Source organism: Alexandromys fortis, unplaced genomic scaffold, assembly GCF_014885135.2.
Source record: "Alexandromys fortis isolate MF-2015 unplaced genomic scaffold, M_Fortis_MF-2015_v1.1 scaffold_67, whole genome shotgun sequence".
In the NCBI taxonomy this organism is placed as follows: domain Eukaryota; kingdom Metazoa; phylum Chordata; class Mammalia; order Rodentia; family Cricetidae; genus Alexandromys; species Alexandromys fortis.
In genome coordinates, this window is record NW_026067945.1 from 741219 (window position 1) to 766826 (window position 25608).

The 25608-nt window shown below is 44.3% G+C and overlaps 1 protein-coding gene across 1 annotated transcript in view; it reads right to left on the bottom strand.

Annotated features, from left to right (window-relative positions):
- The window catches only part of Entrep2 (endosomal transmembrane epsin interactor 2), a 382445-nt gene that overhangs the window by 64024 nt on the left and 292813 nt on the right, over positions 1 to 25608 (bottom strand). The window lies entirely within an intron of this gene.

The window sequence follows — 25608 nt, forward strand, 5'->3', positions numbered from 1 at the left end:
AGCTGGCTCAGCGGGTAAGGGGGGTGCCACCTGCACACTGGTATCTGAGTTTGAATCCCTAGAGCCTAGGGGAAGCTAGGCAAGGTAGTACATGCCTATAACCCTAGTGTTCCTATAGCAGAATGGGAGGCAGAGGCAGGAGAATCCCTGGAGCTCACAGGCAAGCCAGTTTGGTGTGTACAGCGCCAGTTTGGTGTGTACAGCGACAAAGAACATAGATTCTTAAAATCTGTCTTGAGAAAATTCTTCTCTCATACAATGCATTCCAACCACAGTTTCCCCTCGCTCCACTAGAGGTACTGTCTTGAGCAAGGTGGAAGGGGAGGACAGATTCCCAAGGTTGTCCTCTGATGGCACATGTGTATGTCTCTCTCTCTCTCTCTCTCTCTCTCTCTCTCTCTCTCTCTCTCTCTCTCTCTCCCACACACACACACACACACACACACACAGAGAAAGAGAGAGAGAGAGAGAGAGAGAGAGAGAGAGAGAGAGAGAGAGAGAGAGAGAGAGAGAGAGAGAGAGAGAGAGAGAGGAACATCATTTTTCAAGCAGTCTTTAAGTTGCATGAACTGCAGGTGAGCTACAAGAATAATTGCAATCTGAAAGATACTCCAGCATTTACTGTTCTGTAGAGATGAGCTTTGCCTCGTTCTTCTCTCATGGCCAGACCATCTCCTCTTACTCCATCACTCCATGGTCCCTGGCATCCTTTCCATCCATCGGCCTGCAGCCCATCTTAATCTTCAAGGCTCGGTGGGGTTTTCTATCCCCACCTCTACCTAACAGTCATTTTGTTTCCCTGGAGTTTCAGCTTGTTGTCATACTACATGAACGGTCACTGTCAGGGGACTCTGAATAAATTAAAATAGCTCAGAAAATTAAGGGCCATGGGAGGAAACAAATGCATTCATAGAACTTTGAAAAACAGTGGCAAAGCAGGAAAGGTATGAGGTTCTCTGCTACAAGAAAAAGAACAGATTTGCCAGTGCCTGAGCAGAAATGGGATTTTAAAAAGAAAAGAAAAGCAAACCAGGATATAAAATGCCTAAACAGAAAACAGTCGCTTAAACCTGTGGGATTTTATTCAAAGCTGATGTAACATGAAACAAATTCTTTCCCATAGACTAGCAGGTGCCCACTTCCAATAAATCCTGACAAACGCTTCACACCAGGTGACTCAAAGTGCCCATGTTATTTTCAGACAAATATTGGCCTGCTGTAACTGTAACAAATGAGTTTTCATCGTGTGATGGACTGCGAAGGATGGTGCCATAGGCATCCATGTATCATGCCTGTCATTCCTAATCACTGGATGTGGGCAGGATGCATCCACCACATCCGCAGAGCTAAGGAATGTGCAGGGGCTGGCTCTTCCTACAAGGCATGCCCCCTGCAGGTATTCAGCTCTGGTCCCCAGATGTCAAATTGCCTTTTCATTTGAGATGCGTCCCTGGACAATGCCCACACCAAGCTCTTTCCCTGAGTTCCTGTAACTCTCCCCTACACTGCTTACCTAGGCTTCTAAGTGTTTATCCACAGTGCTTCTTCCTTTACGCCTTTGCTTTCCTCGTGTGTGCAAGCGTGTATCCCCAGCATCTCCACATCAATCCACAGGAGAACGGCTTCGGATGCATCCCAGGACACCCTCAAGACTGGGCACTGGGGATTTTGTGACTGGCTCTCACCAGCCAATGTGAGCAAAAGGGATTGGATGGGAGCTCTGAGCCTCAACATCCCTACCTAGGCTTTGTGATTCTGCACCCTCCTTCCAGAACTAATTACCTTCCAAAGAGGCACGACTAAATTCTGGGGAACTGAAGGGCCCACCCCAAGCCTAAGCAGGAGATTCATAGAGTATAGCTATATATCTTTTTTTTCCCATTGGTACAAGCATACATGGCATTATTAGAAGGCTAATAGTTTTCAAATTATCCAAATGAAACCTCTACCAACAAAGGGCATAAGCATTCAAGCTCACCTGCATCTTCGCCTATTCTCCCTAGGTGATGCTGGACTTAGACAATGCTGTCTGTGGGATGTGTCATACGAAAGCATCACATTTTAGGAGATGGGGCCGCCTTCAACCTTGCCCATTTTCTTCACCATTCATTTTGTGAAAGAGAACACACACACACAAGCGTTCAAGGCAAACCCAGGCAGGCCTCCTCTTCTCTACCCTGGAAGCTCATCACCTCCCTCCTTGTTTTGGGGATCACTTGCATACTTCAGTCTGTATATTTTTCCCAATGACACTTTCATTAATTTCACTAATTTTCTGCACTCAGAGCGTTACTATATTTAGATGCAGGTGAGTGATGTTTGTTGGCATCATATTAAATGGCATGAATACGCTCTATTTTTATGCCTAACCTACTGATGGCCATTTGAGTTGTTCCCAGTGCTTGGTAGTTGTGGTGGTTCGAAAGAAAATGACCTACAAAGGGAGTGGCGCTATTGGGAGGTGTGGCCTTGTTAGAGGAAGTGTGTCACTGTGGGGGCAGGCTTTGATGCCTCTGGCTTAAGCCTCCCTTAGCATGACAGCCACTCAACTTCCTGTTGCAAGCAAGACATAGAGCTCTCAGCTCTTCTGGCATCACACCTGCCTGTATGCTGTATGCTCCCCATGACGATAATGGACTGAACCTCTGAAACTGTATGCAAGCCATCCCAATTAAATGTTTGCTTTATAAGAATTGCTGTGGCTGTGGTGTCTTTTCACGGCAACAGAAACCTAACTAAGACAGTAGTTAAGAGTAAAGCTGCTTAGCCATCCTGCATTCCAAGTCACATACATAGCATTTCATTTGAGGATAAATAGACCTCTGAATGGAGCTACTGGGCCTCTAGGGGTCCATGTAGTAGATTATTCAGGAAAATGTCCACTGTGTGTGTGTGTGTGTGTGTGTGTGTGTGTTCTAACCAATTTACAGGCCACCAGAACAGTGCCGGTGTCCTTAACTTTCATATTCTGGCTTCATAATTTTGGCAAGAAAAGTAATGAAGGGAAAAGTTCACTAAAATGAGAGACAAAGCCAAGAAGAATGCACGCAGGCAAGAGATAGAGGAAATTCTAAAGCAATGAGAAAAGAGCAAACAGACCATCTCTGTGACCAAGCAAGTCACACTGAATGAAGCAGGAGACAGAGGCTCTGGATTCTATTTCAAAAATGGGAAACAAAGCTCGCCAAAGCCACCGGGGCAGGCTCATATTGACAGATTCTCAGTCCTTTTGGAGCGCCGGAGGAGAATTAGAAACAGGAATGTAGGACACCAAACAGAGCATAATAAAACCATGATAACTCCAGAGCCAGTACACGCATACATGGTTCTGTTAAATACGTGGCTAGCAGACCCCACAGTTTCTCATGGTATAAAATTGCCCTTTTTATCCTCCTAAGACAATTACTGTAGGGCAAAAGTTTTCAGCTTTGGTGGTGTCCAAACGTTTACTCGTATGTTCCAATCATTAATGTAACAGCTTTTCCTGAGCCCTAGATGCTAATGATGGTTCTACTGGTTTTCTCTGATGGCCTTATATGTTTATCACTATTTTTTGATGCTATAGTTATTTTTTATGTAAGAGGCAAGACTTTGGTTGAGGCTGATGATCTGTGCCTAGAGATGTCTAACTGATATAATACCTGCGGCCAGGCCTTCTCCTCTGCGTTGTTTCAGACCCATGTGAAGCCGCTTCTGGCTTTACTGGTCTGTTTGTCTCCACCATACACAGTCTTGATTACTGCAGCTATCATCCAGAAATGGAAAAGAAGTTTCCTCCCCATTTTATTCTTTTCTCCCATTTTATTTCCTCCTCTTACTCCCATATATGTTTTAGAATATGACTGTCAGTGTCTATAAAAATTCTCGCTGGGATTTTGATCGGCGTCAAATAACCCTGCGCATCAATTTAGGAAGAATGGACAGTGATTTTTATGTTATGTTTGAATTCAAGAATAGGGCACGTCCCTCCACTTGCCTTGATTTATTTCACTACTGTTACAGAGTTGTCAGTGAATGGGCCTGACACACGCTTTGTTAGAGTTATATGTATTTTGAGTGACTAGAAATGATACTTCACTTCATATTTCAGTGTCTTCCTTCTCATTCCCAGGGTAGACCAACACATCGAAGTGTGGGTTTCAGCGTGCCCTGTAACCTTTCCCAACCCATCTGTGAGTTCTTTGTCGGTGTTATCTATTTGCATTGTTTGCTGTCCTTTAAAAACTTTCATTGGGATTTCACACGGAGACATCAGTGCCACCTAAATCGAGTTGGTTTTACATCTTCCTTTGCGATCTCAATGCCTGTAATTTTATCTTCCTGTCTGACTACACAGGCTGGAACTCCCATCGCTGTGGCCATGCTGAGTAAGACCCGAGAGAATGAGCAGGCTTGCTGTGTTCTGCATTTCAGGGGGAAAGTAGTCATTCTTCCAGCACCAGCTGTGTTAATTGCAGGATTCCGCAGCCACGTTTCCAGCTTGAGGGCATCGCCTAGGCCTGTTTTTCTAAGTCATTTTTTTTTATGTTTGTTATATTTTTCTTAAAAGTATGGGCTCACTTTCTTAAATTCCTTTAGACATTATTCCATGAGGAGAAGGATACTACAGTTGGTGTGTGGAACCCGAACCTGCAGTCGGGTTAGGCACAGTTGTCAGTTCATAAAAGAAAATTCTTCCCAACAGTCACGGCTGCTTTCCAGTTCTACAGATCAGATCAGGGACTTCTGGCTCCCTTTTTTTTTTTTAATGGAAAATCAATTTTTTTCATACAATATTTTTTAAATCTGATACGTTATTTTTTTTAATCACAAGAGGACATTCAGTTTTGCCAACTGTCCTTCCTGCATCAGCTAATACAACCATGTGGCTCTGCTTCTTGGTCCTGTTGAACGAGTGGATGAAATTGATTGGCTTTGTAATGATGTGTATGATTTAGAAACATGAATATGTATTTCCTTGTGCTATTTTCAAGGACTTCTGTGCATATATTACTGAGTAATCTCCGGGTCTCTTTTTCCGCATTGTCTGTGTACTTTTTGGTAGAATGATACCAGTTCCATTAAACCAACCAAGGAGTGTAACTTCCTCTTCTATATCCTCAACTAGCATGTAGAAATGATACTAATTTTTAAAATATTTGGTATATTTGCCAGTGAACCCTTCTGGATCTGGCTATTTTGTTCTGGGGAGTCTTAAAATTATGGTGGATTAATTTTGCTGTTCCTCGGTGTCTCTATTATTTTTTTGTTAAAATTAATCATATATATTATAAGTCTATGGGGATCTAGCGCAGTGTTGATTTTACATTGTGAATTTCGTTACCCCAGTTTACAAATCTGTCATTCCACAAACCAATTCTTTTGTGAGAAAACACTTCAAAATCTACCTTTAGCAATTTTTAAACATACACAATACTGTCAATTATTATACACACAACTGCGCAATAGCTCGCTAAGGCTTATTCCTTCTGTCTACCTCAATGGCTCTCAACTTTCCTAATTCTATGACCCTTTAATACAGTTCCTCACATTGTGGTGACCTCCCCCAGCCATAAAATAATTTTCATTGCTACTTCATAACTTAATTTTGCTACTTTTATGAATCATAATGTAAAAACTATCTGATACTTTTGATGGTCTTAGGTGACCCCTGTGAAAGGGTAGTTCGACTCCCAAAGGAGTTGTGACCCACAGGTTGAGAACCACTATCTAACTGAAATTGCGTATCTTCTGATTGGCACATCTTTTTCATGTCTCCTGCTACAGGGATTATCATTCTGTTCCTATGAGGTCGTTCTTTGGATTCCAATGTAAGTGGCTCACATGGTGCTTAACTTTCTGGGCCTGGCTTGTTTCACTTAGCACAGTACCCATGTTTCTTACAAATGACAGAATTTCCATCTTTTAAAGGCTTACAAGTACAACAGGATGTAACCATCGATCTAACAATGGGCTTTCATGTTGTTTCCATATTTTTGCCATGAGGAGAAGCAATGAACCCACCTGTGTGTGCCGCCATCCCTTCCAGCACCATAGTTCATATCCTTGGGACACAGACCAAGAAGTAGGGTAGCCAGATCACACGGCAGTTCCATATCATTTCTGCAGAACTCCTACACTGTTTTTTTTTTGTTTGTTTGTTTGTTTTGTTTTTGTTTTTTCGAGACGGGGTTTCTCTGTAGCTTTGGTGCCTGTCCCGGAACTAGCTCTTGTAGACCGGGCTGGCCTTGAACTCCCAGAGACCTGCTTGCCTCTGCCTCTGCTGGGATTAAAGGCGTGCGCCACCACCGCCCGGCTCCTACACTGTTTTACAGAGTGGCTACGTTAATTGTATTCCCACCTGCAGGAAATAGATTGGTAAAATGGTGCGTGATTTCAATAGACTGAAGAAGCTGGCGACACTTTAAGCCAATTAAGAACAGGAAAAGAGGTCTGCTTCTTAAAAGTTCTCACAGATAAACAGCAAGCCTTGTTAGACTGGAGAATCAAGGCAGGTACACATCTGGCTCCTGGATGGGAAGAGCTGCAAACCCTCCAGATGTGAGCTTTCCCAAGGAAGACATGGCAGTGTGATGGGTGTTCAATCAGAATCCCAATGCTGCAGGCTGACTGGAAGATGGTACTTTAGAGATCTTATAGAAAAACAATACATGCAAGAATTACCCAGAATGTTCTTTACAAAGGATAACCATGGGAAGGGTGGCGCTCAATCGCATGTTCGAGGTGCTGAAATCAAAACACCGATATAATGGTTTTAAAATAGAGACCAGTAAGAGAGTGTCAGGAAGAGGAACAATGACACAACAGAGTGCGATTCAGGAACAATGACATTTCAGACTGGTGTAGGGAAAAAGTAGTCTACTTACAAGGAGCAAGCTTGGTGGTCGTGTGAACTCATGCAGCCACTATGGAAGTCACCATGGGTAGCCTCAAAAACACTAAAAATAGACCTAGTCCATGATCCAGCTATTCCACCCCCATCTGACATCAACCAGTCACACACATGCCTGAGGTTCAGTGGTATAGGTGCACTGCTCTCAGTAGCTGTGTTATGGAACCAACTTAGATGCCAACAATAGAGGAGTGGATAAAGATAAGGCAATGTGCATATTCAGTAGGCTTTCATTCACAGGTAAGGGAGAATGGAATTAGGCATTTTTTTCAGGAAATGAGAGGCAACTGGAAATATCGTCACCTTAAACGAAGGCCGTCAGTCACACAATACCACGTTTCCTTCTATTTGTGGTCCCTACATCTCACACAGATGCATAGAGATGCATTAAAGTAGAAACAAAACTGTATGGAACAAAGGAAACTAATGGGAAGGGGAAGAATTGGTGGGGGATACAGGGCATTGCTCAATGTTTAACGTACAGTCGGATGTAAATGCGCAATGTATATACACAACAAAAAGATGCTTAAAGTTTAGGCAAGAATGTATAGAGACTAGAATTCTCTTGCACATTCCCTTGTCTGTTACTGGCAAGAAGGCAAAATGGTGTGGCCTTTGTGGGAAACAATGCAGCAACATTCCTTCTTACATTGGAATCCCTATGTATCCAGCAAGTCCACTTGGTGCTTACACTGGGTGAAAGGAGCCACAGTCGCAGAAGGGCTGCTGGGTGGGGCAGGAAGGAGGAGGGAGAGTTCTAGTTTTTCAAGATGGGAAATGTGTAAAGAAGAAGAAAATGGGCTTCGTGATATTGTACACATGGTTAAGGTAGGAAATTTTAAGATGGGCTATAGTGATATTTAATTTGTATTTTAATAAATAAAGCTTGCCCGAAGTTCAGAGTGCAAAGCTAAGCCACTAGAGGCCACGGAGTGGTGGCTCACACCTTTAATCCTAGGACTCGGGAGACAGAGGCAGATGGATCTCTGTGAGTTCAAGGCTACCCTGGGCTATACAAGATCGATCCAGAAACAGATCCAGGTGGGTGGTGGCTCACACCTTTAATCCCAGCACTAGGGAGGCAGAGGGAGGAACAGAAGAGGGAAGAGACAGGAACTCACTGGAGTGTGGAGTCTGAGGTTTGGTAGAGACCCAGTACAATCTAGACAGACGAAGGAGATCACCCCTTAGGTCTGAGCATTGGTAGAGGTAAAAAGTCTCTCTAGTGGCTTACTGCCTCTATAGCCATCTCTGAGTTTTTATTATCTGTGCTACAAAGTGTGTTTTCTGCCACAACTGAAAATTAATATCTGGTTTTCACACTTATTCATTAATTAAAATAATGACGGCAATAGCACTAGCACACGACATTGGCTCCGTCTGATCTTTAGCAGGGTCCCAGAGAGTTATGTGGTTCAATGATACTCTGAGCACTCCGTGACCTTCAACAGGTGACAGCTATATCCCAGCAAACTATTGTAGTTAGGAACACAGACAAGCCACGATACCCGTACTCAGCCTCACCTACCTCAAGCATGCTCAGAATGCTCCCATTAGCTGCAGTTGGGCATAGCTGAGCACAAAGTCACCACTTTGCTGCCCCACATAATCTACTGAATATTGAATGGAAAACACAAGAGTAAGTAAGCTTTCGACGGACATAAAGTAAAAATCCTTGTGACTTTGGCATGCCCTCTGAGACAACAGTTCACTCTCGCTGGCCTCTGTCTCCCCTCTCCTGCCTTGCCTCCCCTGGGCTAATAACTCAGCTCCCAGGTTCAGTCTTCTCCCGGCCTGTCCTTTGGCAGCACCCGAAGGTCACATATCTAGTTCATCTGTGCTTCTATCAGAGGACGGCAGGGGTGGAGCATCCCTCTTTTTGTTGTGTAAGCCCTTTATGCTCCCAGACAGGCTGATGGACCATAAATAACGGGGGGGGGGGGGTTAAATGCACCAAAGAGATTCACAAAGAATTACTGTGGTTTCATTTGCAAAGCCCTGCTGTGTCTTTTCCAGTGACCCCAACGCCAAGGGGGCAGACTTGAAATAAATCTGTCAGCTGCCAGCACACCCAGATGTCAGGGTCAGGGAACTAATCATGAGCTTTCCCGAATTCTTCTTGGAATTAATCACCAACTCGGTGAAATAACTGATGGAAAAGATTTATTCGGATGTCCCTTTCCCGGGGCCACTAGAGGGTACTTTGGAGTGAAAAAATAAAATAAAATAAAAAATATATGCTTTTCGGCTAAACCAACCTGCCTTCCTTTCCCCGGGATTACCCTGCAGTGCGGAAACAGTTTTGGCTTTAGCATGAGCTATTTCAGTGTCAGTGACGAGCACAGAGGTGGAGCTAAGATTATGTAATGCTTTGATCCACGTTCACGAGATGGTTGAGAATACACCACACTCATCTCTCACTACCCAGTGAACATCAGACACCCCACCCCGCTACAATGTAAAAGCAGAGCTGATAGAGTCAACACAGGAGAGCCCACAGATAAGAGGGGTTTTTATTTTGTTTTGAAAGATGAACTTTGGGAGCTGGAGAGATGGCTCAGAGGTTCCAAGTACTGGCTCCTCTTTTTAGAGTACTGGGGGTTTGATCTCCAACACTCATACTGCAGCTAGTAACATCCTGTAACTTCAGTCCCATGGGATTTGACATCCTCGTCTGCCCTCTGTGGGTACCGGGCATGCATATGGTATACGCATGCAGGCAAAACACCCATGCACATAAAATAATAATTCAAAAAAAAATAAAAGGTGAATTTCTGAGCCAGGTTAGTGGTCTGCACTTGCGATTCCTGAACTGGGCAGGCGATTCCTGAACTGGGCAGGCGATTCCTGAACTGGGCAGGCAGAGCTAGAAGATCGACGAGTTCAAAGAGAGCTGACCTATGGAGTAGAACCCATTCTACAAACTAAATCAAACGAAAGCACAGTAAAGGAGCCGAAGTCCAATACAGCCAGGCCCACAAGTCCTGCTGCCTTGATTCTGACCCAACCACACCCACCCCCTTGCCCACGGTTATCGTGTAACACAGACTTGACAGTGGGACTTGACTGGTACTGATGGAGTCGCAAGGAAAGAGAGAAAAGCAACCATGTGGCATATTCCCTGTAGTTTCTTACTGTGGGTTGATTAGTGCTAAATCAGAGGAGCCTTTTTAGGGACATGTGACCACCCATGGCATGCATGCCAGGCACAGGGTGCTTACTCAGTCACTAGAAATCCTATGAGCCGCTCTGTGCCGTCAGAACTCTTCCAGAACTTGGAAGTTTTACTCCATTAGAGGGGAGCTCAGGGTGTGCACAACATGGATGACGGGGTGCATCACAACTATGCATCTAAAGGAAAGGACAAACTTGCCGGGCACCCACGTGTCCTCAGCTCGTCTTCCAAGCCCCACTGCTACTGTGTTAATAATAGGCTCTTACCACTAGTACCATTTCCTCTGTGAAACTGGGTGTGCCCGGGTCTGTTGGATACAGGTTTGAAGCTGTGATGTCTTCTTGATGGATTGTTCTTCTAATCCACGTGAAATGATTTTCCTCTCTTCTGACTCGTTTGGGTCTGAAGTCCATTTTGTCAGATACTGGCACAGTGCCACACTCGCTGCGTCCCATGAACATCTGTTTAGAATACCTTTTCCCACCCCTTCAACCTGAGGCTGCATCTGTCTGTGATGCTGAGGTATGTCTCACATATGTAGCAATAAATGGATCCCATTGTATAACTGAATTTGATAGCTTGTGTCTTCTGGGTGGGAAATTGTAACCGTTAATAATCAGAGTTAATATTTAATGATATGTATTTTCTCTGGTCATTTGATTGATTTTATAGTGTTTGGTGTTTTCTATTCCTCATTGGCTTAACTGCTCTACTAGATGTAACTCATGTTCACTCCACTATCTTTGATAATCTAAAAGAAATGAAGGAATGTTTAGATGCATATAACCTACCAAAATTAAACTTAAGATGAAATAAATTATTTAGAGAGAGCTAGAGCAAATGTTCACACTGAAGCAGCAACTAAAACAACCTCCCAACTGAAAACAAAAACTAAGCCCAGATGGAGCCACTGCTGAATTCTATCAGACTTTTGAAGCAAAACTAACACCAATAATTCTCAAACTAGTCCACAAAATAGACAGCTAGAATTAGCCAGATACCAAATCAAATTTTAAAAAAAATCATTTTAAAAGGGATAAGAAAATTACAGATCAATCTCTGTACTGAACATAGATGCAAAAAGCCTCAATAAAATATTTGTAAACCAAATGCAAGAGCACAACAAAAAGATCATTTACCATGATCAAATTGGCCTTATCCCAGAGGTTCAGAAATACACACAGATCAATACATGCAATAGATCACACAAACGGACCCAAGCATAGAAATCACATTAGAATCTCAATAGACACAGAAAAGGCTCTTGATGAAACCTGGCATAAATTTATGAAGAGACCTCTAAAGTGATGAAGAAAAATGAAACACATCTCAATACAGTAAGGGCTAAGTATGTCCTACAGACACGCTGCGCCATGTGGGGAAAACATGAGGCTTTCCCACTCAAATCATGAACTCTCCTGTCTCCACTCTTGCTCAACACAGTACTTCAAATGCTACCAAGGTCACCAAGACAAAGAAAGGAAATGAAGGAATACAAATAGAAAGGAATAAGCCAAAGGATCTTTATTTTCAGATGCAATGATTCTCTGTATACAAACCCTGAAAACAATTTTCCCCTTTTCTGTAGGATGCCTGCTCCCTACCCTGCTGACTGAACCCAATTCATTTTAGATTTTAATTTTTAATATTGCTGCCTCTTTATAGTACCAAAGGGATAAGCAATCATGAACAGGCATCGCTAAAACTGGGAGTCCAAATAAGCCTTCCCTCTTTATAAGTTGATCTTCACAAACATTTTATTCAGCAGTAGGGAGCTGGCTGGTACACTTGTGCTCAAGTGTGTCAGTGTATGTACTAGAGTTCATGAATAGAGTGTGGACTGTGTAAGCATTGCAGAGTTCTTGAACACTCAAGATCAGAGGACGTGACCGAGGAGGATCTTCTGTAAAACCTGCAGTTACTCAGGCTGCAGAGACGGGTTGTGCACACAAACAAGACGACCTGAGCTTGGACTCACAGTGCTCGTGTAAAAAGGTGGGCATAGCAGCACACTCTTAGAACCCAGTGCTGGGGGACAGAGACAGGCAGATCCCTAGATCCTCTTAGCTAGTTCGCCTAGCCAATTGGTGATGGTCATCTGCTGTGAGAGACCCTATCTAAACAAAAATAATATGATGGGCAATAGAGGAAGACAGGCCAATATCAACCTCTGGCTCCACATTTGAACCCACATATACATGCACAAACTGTACATATATATGCACACATACTATATTCTGAGAAAATGGGAAGATAAAGCTTTAGTTGTGCAGTATGAGAAAGATATCAGAGGAGGAGGAGAGTGGGGCTCCTATACTTGATACCAGTGGCATGCCAGTCAGCCCTTAACACACGCACACACGCATACATGCAAATGCACACACACAGGCTATTTAAAGAGACAGGGTCTCACTACATAGTCCTGGCTAGCCCTGAACATACTATTTAGACCAAGCTGGCCTCAGCCTCCTGAGTGCTGAGATTAAATGCATGTGTCATTGTGCCCGGTGCTTATATATTTTAAATTGACAACGAACACACACACACAGTGGAAAGCTTAAATGTAGCTCATTAACAACACATGACTTCATATACAGTATTTGTGGAACAGCCCTTGATAGCCATTTTTTTCTACTTTCTTCAGAACTCATTTTACCCTACTGCATGATGTAGACTCTAAAAGCACTGACCTCATAGACACTGGGGGTTGTAGACTGGGGATCACCAGAGCTAGTGGTTGGGTAGGGCCTGGGGAGTTGCTGGTCAAAGGCTCAGTCACTGCAGCTAGACGGGAGGGAAACAGCTCAAGGTTTGCTACACAGGAAGATGATGACAGTTTCAACACACTGCGCTCCCTGTCAGCCCTGACCAGGGTCTGTGTGTGCTTGGCTCAGCATCACTTTGCCCTCTGCTCTGGGGGCAGGATTACCTCAGCACTGGGGTTTGAGTGTTCTCATCCAGCTCACGTGATTGCAGAGCAGGGGGAATAGTAAAGGGCACTGCTAGCCTCAGCCTGGCTCCTCCGAAGACGACTCGTCGAAATTCACCCCTTAATTTACCCTTGAACATCGAGTGAGCGTTTGTCAGTGTGTTACTTTCATTACGACGATTCCGGCCATGAAGGGAGTCTGCTAATAAGAACCAATTACTACTTCTGACTTCTGATGTTCACACCCCAGAACGCAGGAAGACAGTCTAGGAAAAGCTTTCATTCACTGTCAAAGGCTGGAAACTGCTGCATTCTTTTCTTTATTTCCTTTTGTTTCTTTTCTTCTTCTTCTTCTTCTTCTTCTTCTTCTTCTTCTTCTTCTTCTTCTTCTTCTTCTTCTTCTTCTTCTTCCTCCTCCTCCTCCTCCTCCTCCTCCTCCTCCTCCTCCTCCTCCTCCTCCTCCTCCTCCTCTTCTTCTTCTTTTTGGTTTTTAGAGACAGGGCTTCTCTGTAGCTTTGGAGCCTGTCCTGGAACAAGCTCCTGTAGACCAGGCTGGCCTTGAACTCACAGAAATCCTCCTGTCTCTGCTTCCCAAATACTGGGAATAAAGAAAGGCGAGTGCCGCCGCCGCCTGGTGTATTGGGGCATACACAAGTGAGGATGGTGGGAAATGCATTGCAAGCATCCAATCCTTTAAGACGGACAGTCTCAGGGGAATTTGTTAGTTTCCTATTGCTGGGATAGAGCACCATAGGCAATGAACTCAGAAGGGAGCGAGAAACGTTTTGACTCCTGGTTGATTGGGTGTGTGGTTTTTGAACTGTGATGAATCAATATTTCATGAAGAGATGTAGCAAAGGGAGCTGCACTCATCACAGCCAGGAGGCAAAAATGAAGGAGGAAGGGGATGGGGTCGGGTTCCACTATCCCTTTCCTAGGGCACATCCCCAATAATTTAACTTCCTCCTTCTAGGCCTGACTGCTTCCCATAGCACCGCGGGCTGGATACTACGTCTTTCACACGTGAGGCCGTTGAGGGACATTCGGAATCCAAACTGCAGCACTATGGCTTCATATTGATTTGCATGTGCATAAAATATTTAGGGAAATGTTCCAAAGGATAGGACTTTTATTCCTTAACTCAGTTCATTAAGCCTAAGGTTTTCCTTCACCTTAGGGGTTCTGTTTTCGTTTCTTTCCCCTTCTTCTGGGTCTTCGCTGAGCACTCAGACTACCTGTGAAACAATGAGTCTATTTCAAGTCAGAGTCTTTAATATTTCAGTACATGTGTGCCAGCCTGATAAGTGATGGAGAGAGAAAGGGAGAATCCGAAGGTAAGACTGGGAGATGACAGCTGGAACTCCCGACATTAGTGCCTCTGTCAAGTGGGGTACCTAGCCGGCCTCACCCACTCTCTAGGAACTCAAGCTTCTCGTCAAAGGATGTGGCATCAGTCCTGACTACTCTCACAGGCCTGTGTATGCGGTGGCACCACCAAGACCAGCATCCATCACTAAGTCAGGCATGCTCCCAAGCCAAGTAGAAAAGCCAGGCTGTCTTGGTATCATCAGAGAGGAGCTGAGGAGCTCCACATGGAGACTGTAGAGCTGTGGTGGAGGCTGCAACCTCCACCTCCTCCTGGGACTGCTTTCTTTAATTATGTGGACTGAGCTGAGCTTTCTGCCAAAATCTTATCAATTAACACTGCTGTCAGAATGGCTGCACTTTGCTGGCAGAAATAGAGAGAGGTCTGAATCGTGCTAGCTAATGGGAAAATAAGAATCACTAAATATCTTTCTTGATGGAAATTCAGGCAAGAAGAAGAAGGAGGAGGAGGAGGTGGAGGAAGAGGAGGAGGAAGAAGAAGGAAGAGAAAGAAGAAGAAGAGGAGGAGGAGGAGGAAAACAGTGAGATGCCTGAGAGAAAGGTTCACGGTCAAATTCACTAGGAAAAGCAGTTTTTCTCAAAGGCTAATGATTGGGGAGGTGGAGGCAGGAGGACCAGAAGTTCAATGCCTTCCTGAACTTATAGCCTCAACAAACAAACGCCAAAGCTTCAAAATGACTGTCCAGCTCAAGTTTTTCTGACTGATTTTTAACTAGGTTTAAAAAAAATTCAAGCTTATCCCACCCTCCCTCATCTTCTTCTTTTCTGTGCCTTCATTGTAAAAGCCCATGCAAGAAGTGCAGTGTGAGGAGCCAGGGGAATCTTGATCAGTGGACTGCCATCCTGGTGCTGGACTTCATTTGCAAGGGGCACAGAAGGACCCAGTTTCCCTAGTGCTCAGGCCCCTCTTGGTCCTCTAGTCACAGATACAAAGGCCTGGCTGCCAAGTGGCATCCCTTCCTTCCTAGACTGTAAATAAAACACAATAAAGCACATTTTTATGGTTCTTTCCTAGTCTTGAACTTAATAATGTAGTACAGTTTCATGCCCGTCAGAGTTCTCCATGGGAAAGCATGGCTCACAGAAGTGAATGTATTTCTGGGAAAACTGGAAACACTCACACCATACCTACAAATTACAGCCGTTCCTCCATGTTCATGGAATTCTGGGACTCCAAGACATGCCCAACTCCAATCCCAGAATGCTCGAGTCCTTCCCAAAAAATGGTATAGTATTTGCATATGAACTGTACCTGTCTATTTTAAATAATCTCCGGGTTACTTATGATATGGAATGAACACAATGCCTACATATTTCAGGTACATGGACTCAGTACAAGTACCCTCAGTACTTGGTCTAAAGCAGGCTCAAGTTTAATCTTCTGGAATTTTCTGGAACTTGTTTTTTGCCTTTTGGTCCGGGAGTTCATGTAGCTCATGCTGGCCTTGACTCAAAGTCCTCCGGTCTTAGGCTCCTAAGTGCTGGGTATTGTTGGAGTGTTTATAAACTTAGGGTGCTTGCATCTGGAGCTGCAGAACCAGCGGTGGTTGGGTTCTGGGTCACTGATGGAGTTAAGTGTCTCAAACATGCTAAATAAAGAAGTTGGGCAGAGTGATTGACTGGTTGACCTTGGGCCAGGGGGACAGTTACTTAAACTTAAGGTTTCCTTTACTCCTCAACGCTGGGAAGACAACATTGTGTTTGAGGGTGAAATTTGAGAACTCAACATCACTTTCTACTTCTTTTTGAGAAATGCCATGATCTGGGCCTATAAGCTAGTCCCTCAAGATGAGGCTTCCTGGCTCCAGCTGCCCTGAGTCTGTGTCTGGCCTGGCCCTCACAGACGTCTCTACTTCAGGAGGTGAGGTACCCTATCCCATCTCTCTGCCGTGTCCCCACAGTAGACTCCAGTCCTTTAAGGACCCATTAAGGGATCCAGGGAGACAGGCACAGTATGGGGGTTGTATCAGTTATAGGGCCTGGCTGTCAGTTTCATGCCATCTAAAAGTGAGCCAAGAATGCACACAAGGAGGATCTCTCCCCCCTCTTTCTTGGACACAAAGACACACACTTTAGCAAACATTAAACCCCTGTTAAAGGGGATGGAGAGATGGCTCAGTGGTTAAAAGCACTTGATTCATTCTCTCTCTCTCTCTCTCTCTCTCTCTCTCTCTCTCTCTCTCTCTCTCTCTCTCTCTCTCTCTCTCTCTCTCTCTCTCTCTCTCACTCACACACACACACACACACACACACACACACACACACACACTAGCAAATAATAAAGTTCTGTTAAAGATGATAGAGAGATGGCTCTGTGGTTAAAAGCACTTGACACTCTTCCAGAAGGCCCTGGTTCGATTCTTAGCACCCACATAGTGACTGACAACTATCTGTAACTCCAGATTCTGGGCAATGTGACACCCTCTTCTGTCCTCCTCTGGCACCAGGCAGGCCATGTGGTACATAAACATACATACACACAAAACGCCCAAACATACAATAAATAAAAAATAAAATGGTAGTATTTTAAAAGCCCTGCTAGACACAACACCCACCCAGGACACCTGGCTACAGCAGTGTCCTTGCTTCAGGTAGGAGGCAGAGAGAACAAGGACATCACCCAGTGCCTGCAGCCCTCTCCCAATCCCCTGAATGGGGGATTTCTCAACCCAAGACATTCCACAGACCCTGACAAAATAAAGGCAGTTCTCTGGAGAGCTCTCAGTTGACAGAGGACTGGCGAGGGTGAAGTCCCAACTGGGAGTCAGCAAAGTCCAAGGCTTGCCCACGCAGGCAGCCAGCCACTAACTTGAAACACGGGTGTGATCCAGCCCAACAGGTGTGAACTGGACCACACACAGTGATATGGGGGCTTCTTGGAACGCTAAGAGATTTATCCTAGTTGCTGTCGCTGAGGTAGACGGTAGTCCCCCTTCTAGTTCCTTCTATGCCCCAGTGAGCAGTTACGAGAGGGAGGCTGCCACGTGTCTTTCTACTAGTGTCTTTGGTTCTCTGGTGGCTGGAGAGACAGTGGAAAGATCGAAGGGCCCTAGCCCTGGGATCACAGAGAAGAAATCCCACCAGAGGGCAGCAGACTGAGTGTGCTGCTGCCTGGCAGATGCAGCACAAGTACTCGGGACCTTGGACCTAGTGAGGAAGCCTCGCCTAGACTCAGGGAGGTCAGCTCAGCCCGCTCACAGCCCCTCATTCTGTGCTTCCTTCTCCCTGACCACAAGGCCTTCCCTTCAGTTCCCAGACCGCACAAGGTAGCCCTGGGCCTCTCCCAGGCACCTGCGGAGCCCTAGTTCACAGGCCACCTGCTCAGAAGCCCCTGGCCTGCAGGCATTCCGCCGCCTCTCTCCTGCGCGCAGTTTACACAACGCTGCCCCATTGCAACATGAGCTCTTTCTGAGGCAGGTGAGTCTAACACTCTATCTTGTTACCCAGCACCAGGAATGTGCCAGATACGGGGTCTTCCTTGGGTCAGAATGCGCCATCCAATGGGCAAGAGGACAGCATAGATGCAGGTCCAGCACACTGAGAAACATTTACCTCAATCGTTGCTACGTTACTTTAATGACTTTTATTCTGTTAGGAGTATTTTCTCTGCAAGGAAACTTTTGAGGTTGGAATCAACTTTCGAATCTTCATTTTTGCCATGATATCTATTTGTCCACAGCAAGGCAAATTCACTCAATGATAAAGCATAACTTCTGGGTATAATGATATACCCAAAAGAAAAATTATATATCACTATAACAGAGCACCAGTTGAAGTAAAATGCTACATTTCTCATGAGACCAAGAAAATCCAAGACCATTCCTGACCCATATTTAGTATAATTAAAAACAAACACACAAACAAACAAACAACCTTTAGCAGTTCCAAAGCCCATGATGAAAGCGATGGCTAGCAAGATTCCGAAGGACTCTGTACCGCCAATCAGAGTTTTTCTTTACCCTCAGAGCCAGGCACATCTAACTGCCCCAGCCTTAGGCTGTGTCCTCTTCTAATTTACTATTCATGGTCAGGAAGCTAAATCAGGGTTTCCCTGGTTACTGAGGGGATCTTCTGAGAGATATGGCTATGTAATTGGTGTTGGCTTGGTTACTGGGTGTTTTCGGTGCTGAGACGAGAACACTGGTAGTAAATGCTGCCGTGAGCCTCAGAGAGAAATGACCTGGCTCTGGATAAAATGAGACAGTCCGAAGATTAGGGTCCTCCTCAAGATGTGCCACCGAGTGTCCCCACCTATGCTCCTGACACTGACAGGCCCAGCAGCAGTCTAGAGAGTAAATGGACCATGAAAACAGTAAGTGCTGAAAACACGCACGCGCGCGCGCGCGCGCGCGCGCACACACACACACACACACACACACACAAAATGGACTCAGGAAATGAATTAGGCCACTTCAGCTACCTGCTGGACTGTCACACAGAATTTGCCATGAATATTCTACCTGAATCACCACTCAACAAATGTCTCCTGAGCTGCTGCCAGAGCCCCGTGTTGGATATTTGGGGGCAGCTTGCAGAACAGGCAAGCAGGCAAGTGATAAGGATGCGACCCCAGAGCTGATGTTTTAGAAAGAGGAAGGTGGGTACCTCATGCCTCTGCCAGGCTGAGCACAAGGCAGAGGCTTAATGGCTTTAGAGGAAGTCTGAGGTCTGTCTGTAAGCACCTGGAGAGCGATGCCCATGGCAGGAGCCTGATCTTCTGCCTGAGATGCCAAACTCGCGCCAAACCTCCTGTCCACAATGGTATCCGGATCCGTGTGGGTGGCACACAGCACTTCCATGATTCTCAGTCTCCTCCCCATGCCCAGGAGCCACCAGAGAGAAAGAGGAGCTGAAGGAAAGGGGGTAAAGGGCTGGCAGCTCCTGGAGAGAGTCCATCTGCAGACGCTGTTTTAGACCAACAGACTGATCCACACTCATTTTTGTCTTCCCATGTGGAGGTGAGTTACAGACAACAAAGTACACCATTCTGCATGTCCAAGTCATAGTGTGAATTCTATTTTTATATGAGAGATGTCAGTAGGACCACAAATACCTCCCACAAAACTTTACCAATAAAAAAGAAGAAAAAGACCTTAAAACAGACCAAAAAAAGTTAGCTAAAAAAGGATATAAACTGTGTAACTCCACTTAGATGAATTACCTGGAATGGCCATCACAAGACAGAAACAGAATTCCCAGGGGCTGGAAGGAGGGGTCATGAGGACATACTGCTACACGACACCAAGTTTCTCTTGGAGGTTACGACAAAATTCTGGAAATGGGGAGATGTTATAGTTGCACGTGGCATGAATGTTCTTCAATGGCACCACTTTTTATAAGTAAAATAGTTGAAATGGACCTTTTATATCATGTCTAGTTTACCATAATAAACCCACTCCTCTTCATAAGCCAATGAAAAAATTAAAAAAAAAACAAAATATACAAATGATCAGTGGGATAGTAGACAAAAATCCTGCATGTAAAGGAGCACAGATATTTAAAATATATAAAAATACCCTAACATGTTTATTAAAGAATACTATGCACTTATAGCCCATGCTTCTCATGTATCAACAGAGCATGCGAGATCTCTGTATGCCATGAAAAGGCAAACTCTACCACTTCGAGCATAAAAGAAGGAGAATTTCAATCCAAGGGCAGAGAAAATATTTTCAGTAAATATTTCATAAGAAATATTCTAATGTATGAAGAGAGGGTGATCCCTGCACAAGAGGCACAGAGAATAGCAAATACGCAGGACCAGAAGAGAAACTCTCCACATCATGTTGGAGTTAAAACACTGAATATATGAAAGAAAAAAAAGTGTATTTAAAGCTGTAAGAGTAGGGTCAAGTCACACATAGGGGCAGCTACCCACAGAACAGCTGAATCTTCAGTGGAAAGCTTAAAACCCAGAAGAGCTTAGACAGATGCATTTCATAGTCCAAAGGACCACAACTGTCAATCTAGCCTAATAAAGCCCGAAAAACTACCCTTATGATTGAAAGAGGAGGAAAAACTTCCTACAGTAAACACAAGTGAAGGAATTTATGACCACCCATAGATGATACTGGAAGAAATACTTCAGGGTGAAGCGAAAGATACACACAGAAGACACTATGAGGAAAACCCAAGCAATGCTAAGACCATCATTAAGCCAACGAGGGTTAGGAGAACAAAGGATTACCAATTCAACACAATGACAGATACCAATCACATCTTCCAGAGATAACTCTGAATATAAATGATCTAGGTTTTCCTATCAGAAGACACAGACTAGAAGACTAGACTATACAACAGAATTTTTCTTTTTGCTTCCTCCAAGAAACACACCTTACCGTTAAGATAAGCATTATTTTATAGGGTGAAAGAATGAAAAACGGGGTTCCAAGCAAATGCAACCGGGAGACAAGCCGGTGTGACTATTCTAATGTGACAAAGCAGACTTCAAACTAAATCAAGTTTGAAGATACAAAGAAGGTCACTGCATACTGACCATGGAAAAAAATCCATTAGAAAAAATTACAGTTCTAAATAGATACTCACCAAACACAGGTGTGCTCAATTTCAAAAGAGCAAATAGTATTACATATGAAGATTCAGGTTAATCCAACACAACGATAGTGACTTCGATACACATACCCACCATTAGACAGATGGAATAGTCAGAAAAACAAATGAAAAAAAAACCTGGAATTAAATGACATCATAGGTAAGGTGAACCTAACAGATACTTACACAACATCCTCCCCCGCACCCTCAGTCAGAATGGCCTAGCAAACAGATGAAAACAAAGTCTGGCAAGGTTGGTAGGAGTGTAACCTGGTGCAACCACTATGAAGATCAGTGTGGAGGTTTCTCAAAAAGCTAAAAATAGAACTGTCGTATGGCCCAGTTATAGCACACCTGGGCATACACTGAAAAGACTCCATCGTCTATGGCAGAGATATTCATTCACTCAACTGAGTTCATTACTGCTCTATCCATAGTAAACAGAAGATATAAGCAACCTAGATATGCATCAGTCTAGGGATGAATCCTGAACTTGGGGTACATAAAACGAAATCTCATTCAGCTCTGTAGACAAAAACGAGATTCACAGGGACTTGAACCAGAAGATATCCTGAATGCAGTAGCCCAGGCCCAGAAGACAAACGCCACATCCTCTTTCTCAGATGCAAACCTTAGCTTCAAGTTCTTAGACTTGTGTGTTTCACTTGGAACACACGTAGAGGACAAGATACTCGTAAAGGCTTTGAGGGAAGGGGCATGGTAGAACCCATGTGATATGAACGTAGGGTTACCAGGGGTGGGAAGGTTTAAGTGGAGGTGGAGGAGGGGATAGAGAAGAGACCAATAGGGCAAAAGTTCAACCAACAGTAAGGATATATGAAAAAGACATATGCAAACCTTGAAGGCATATTTTAAATATATAATTCCTAGAAAAGCATGTGAACAGAGGTGACTTGCATGCATGCATAATGCCCCTTTTGGAGACCATAGGTTATTAAATAAAATCTCCAGGGCCAGGTAGGGGATACTTCCTACATGTTGTTGGTCATGGCGGCCTCAGTGGCCCTCTAAACAACATAGGCCATGCCACTGCTCTGGGTTGCCTAACAGAACCGGACATTAAGACCATGTGGCTGAAAACACTAAACCTTTTGGTTGCAGCACATAGAGAAATTAGTTGGAACTTAGCTGGAAGCTTCCATCCTGCTACCTAACTTCCCTAGGCAGAAGTGCTAGTCACCTGCCCGGCGAGAAAAGTATCAGAAGTCTAACCCAGCTGTGACCCTTGTGGGCTATGATACGGACCAGCCAGGACAAGTGAGCCCACTAGTGTAAGAGTGTACAGTACAGGAACCAGGTGGTGGTGGTGGTTAGTAGTTAATTGCATGAATTAGAAGCATATGGTTTGAAAGCCTAGATTCTAAAATACATGCTTATGTGTTGGGCTAATGAGTTTGGTGTTGCTGACCACAATTAATTATATTTATTTCACATTATTACAGAGCAGGTGCTTTAATTATCAAATAAGGCTAATCTTTGATTTTCTTTTTTTTGTTTTAACGTTTGTGTTGTTGTTTTAATCTCTCGGAATATTAATGGGTATCTACATTTGCTTCTTCTCTAAAGAAAAGAGTGATTTCTCTCTCTCTCTCTCTCTCTCTCTCTCTCTCTCTCTCTCTCTCTCTCTCTCTCTCTCTCTCTCTCTCTCTCTCTCTCTTTGGACAGGGTTTCTCTGTAGCTTTGGAACCTGTCTGGAATTAGCTCTTGTCGACCAAGTTGGCCTCAAACTCACAGAGATCCACCTGTTTCTGCCTCCCCGAGTGCTGGGATTAAAGGCGTGTGCCACCACCGCCCACCGCCCAGCTGATAACTTTTATAGTTATCAGAGTCTGGTCTCAAGTATCAAACTGGGTGAAATTGCCTGTGTACCACTAACCAAATATTCTAACTTCAGTTTAATTTTTGAAAATTCTAAAGATCTTCAATTAGCCATCATCATAAGATAATCCCATTAGAATGACTTTCCTGTCCTAATATTGTCTTTTCAAAGAGAAATTTATATTCTTTAAAGAATCACAGTATTTAGAGACAGATGTGTGTTACTCTCTGTGGTTCAATACACTACAAAAACTATTCCTAAAAAGGGTATTGACGTTTTATACTATATAATGTCTAATACAATGTGGGGGGGAAAAGTTGACTAAGTACTGACATTTTCTTTGTTTTGTGCAATTGATAATATTTACTAGAACAAATTAAATTGTATTAAAAATAAAATATAAAGCAGGGTGGAATGTGCCTGTAATCCCAACACTCAGGGAGGTGGAAGCAGATGCTTATGGTCCTCTCTGGCTACACTGTGAGTTCAAAGTCAGCCTAGGATATAATGAGATCTCTAAAAATGGGGGGTGGTGGTATAGAAATTATAATAACCACGTACACCAAGGCTTCTCATGGTGTTGTACAAGGCTTGATTTTCTGTTGCCACCTGCTTCCCTGGGTGGAAAAAAGAGTCCTTTCCCAATTACTCCCAGGAAACGGGCTGCACTCTGAACAGCGAAATCAGGCACCATACGTGGGAGGCACACAGAGAGAAAGTCTGAGGTTCAGCTCATCGGGCAGAAGGAAGGAGGCAGCTGCTGCTTTCGCATCCAAATGGCTGCACACATGTCAGGACTCCTGGGCCACCTCTTTTGTTCTGGGGGACACAGGTGCATACCCGAAAGCCTGGCCAGGGACTGGAGAGGCATCCAATTAGTGTGTATACCACGGTCACAAGGAAGGATAGGGACACCCCGGCTTCACAGCTAACAAGAACGGATCACACTATCCCTGCGGTGTGATCAGGCTAATTTAAAAGAACCCAAACCACTGGTATAGCTGTGGGAAAACAATGGAAGCCATGCTATTGTTTACTCCGAGGGAGTAGTCCTTTACCCTCTTATAGGCTTATGTGATACTCTTATTTACTCTGTGTGTGTGTGTGGGGGGGGGTCCTTTAACCTCTTATAGGCTTGATGTGACTACAAAGGACGTGCTCATGCTTCTTACAAAGCTGCATATATATGGTTGGCTCCACACCTCTTTGCTGTGACATCCATTTTAGCTTAGGCTCCTGGAAACTATGTTCTATAAAGAGATGGAGTCTACGCAGAGATTTACCTTGTTGCATCACATTTGTGACGTCCTGGTTCCTAACTCCCACCATTAGAAACATAATGAATAAATTAGTTAATTCTACAATCTACTCTACCCAATTATAGACAAGAAGCAGTTCTTGTCTTAGAAATCCTTCTACTGTCCGGCACTTCACATCCTTTCCCTATCCTTCAATTGTCAGCATCATTCTAAAGGCCAAATATAGTGATTTGCTAATGGTTGAGAACTGGAATCTGATGCCCATACTGCATGCATAGCTGCATGACTTTGGAACTACACACTTAACTCGCAAGGACTCTTGTTTTTCCTGCCTATAAGAAGGGGACGGCAGTGTCTTGTGTTCAGAGTGGCCAGAGGTAATTAAGTGAATCCACACAAGAGGCCGAGGCCATGGTTCTCAACCTGTCAAATGACCCGTTCACAGGGGTCGCATATTAGACATCCTGCATATCGGTTACACTACACTTCATTCATAACAGTAGCAAAAATACAGTTATGAAATGGCAACGGAATGACAGTCCGGGGTCACCACAACATGAACTGTATCAAAGGGTCACAGCATTAAGGTTGAGAACTGTTGGGCTGGGAGCTGTTCCTTGCACATGGCAAGCACTGAATCCAGACAGCAGCCATGACGGTCATCGTTGTCACCGTGTGTCAAACAGTGCTAGGTTGGCATGGAAACATTAAACAGCACATTTCAAGACCGGGGCTTCACGAAAGGAGCCAAACAGATGCCTCGCCCTTCGCCTGCATCTCTAGTTTCTGCAGCAATTCCAAGGACAAATGGATTCATCCACTGCACTCTACAGTGATTTTTCTTTTGATTTATTAAAATCATTATTACCTGACTGCGTTCAGGTTTCTCAGACCTGCAGACAGAAGTGCTTGTTCATAAGGTGGAACAACAGTGGAGCAGAGCAGGCCAGAGCACCCTGTGTCTCCAAGACACTCGTGGTAAGGCTCAAGCAGAGCCTTGCATGGGAAAGGCATCCCCCACAGATACCCACAACACGGGCTTCCTCATCTGAACATAAAGTGTTGTATTTGGGCACATATGTGTACACAGACATGCACACAAATATCTATGAATACGAAAGATGTGTATGTATCATTAAGCAGGTGCCTGTGTGGTTGGAGTGGGAGGCAGAAAGATGGGGGACTAGCAGTTTTCATCCAATGTGTGTGTTGTTTGCATCTTCTATATGAGACCTGATTTGTATTTTACTTCACATTTGAAAATTGATCCTACTGCATGTACTGGCTTTGCGGGAGCCTAGGCAGTTTGGATGCTCACCTTACTAGACCTGGATGGAGGTGGGTGGTCCTTGGACTTCCCACAGGGCAGGGAACCCTGATTACTCTTTGGGCTGACGAGGGAGGGGGACTTGATTGGGGGATGGGGAGGGAAGTGGGAGGCGGTGGCGGGGAAGACACAGAAATCTTTAATAAATAAATAAATAAACAGGCAAAAAAAAAAAGGAAAAATTGAGAACTGGTGTCTTTTCATTTAAGACAGGATAATCATCATCCTATGTATCAAATTTCATTGAA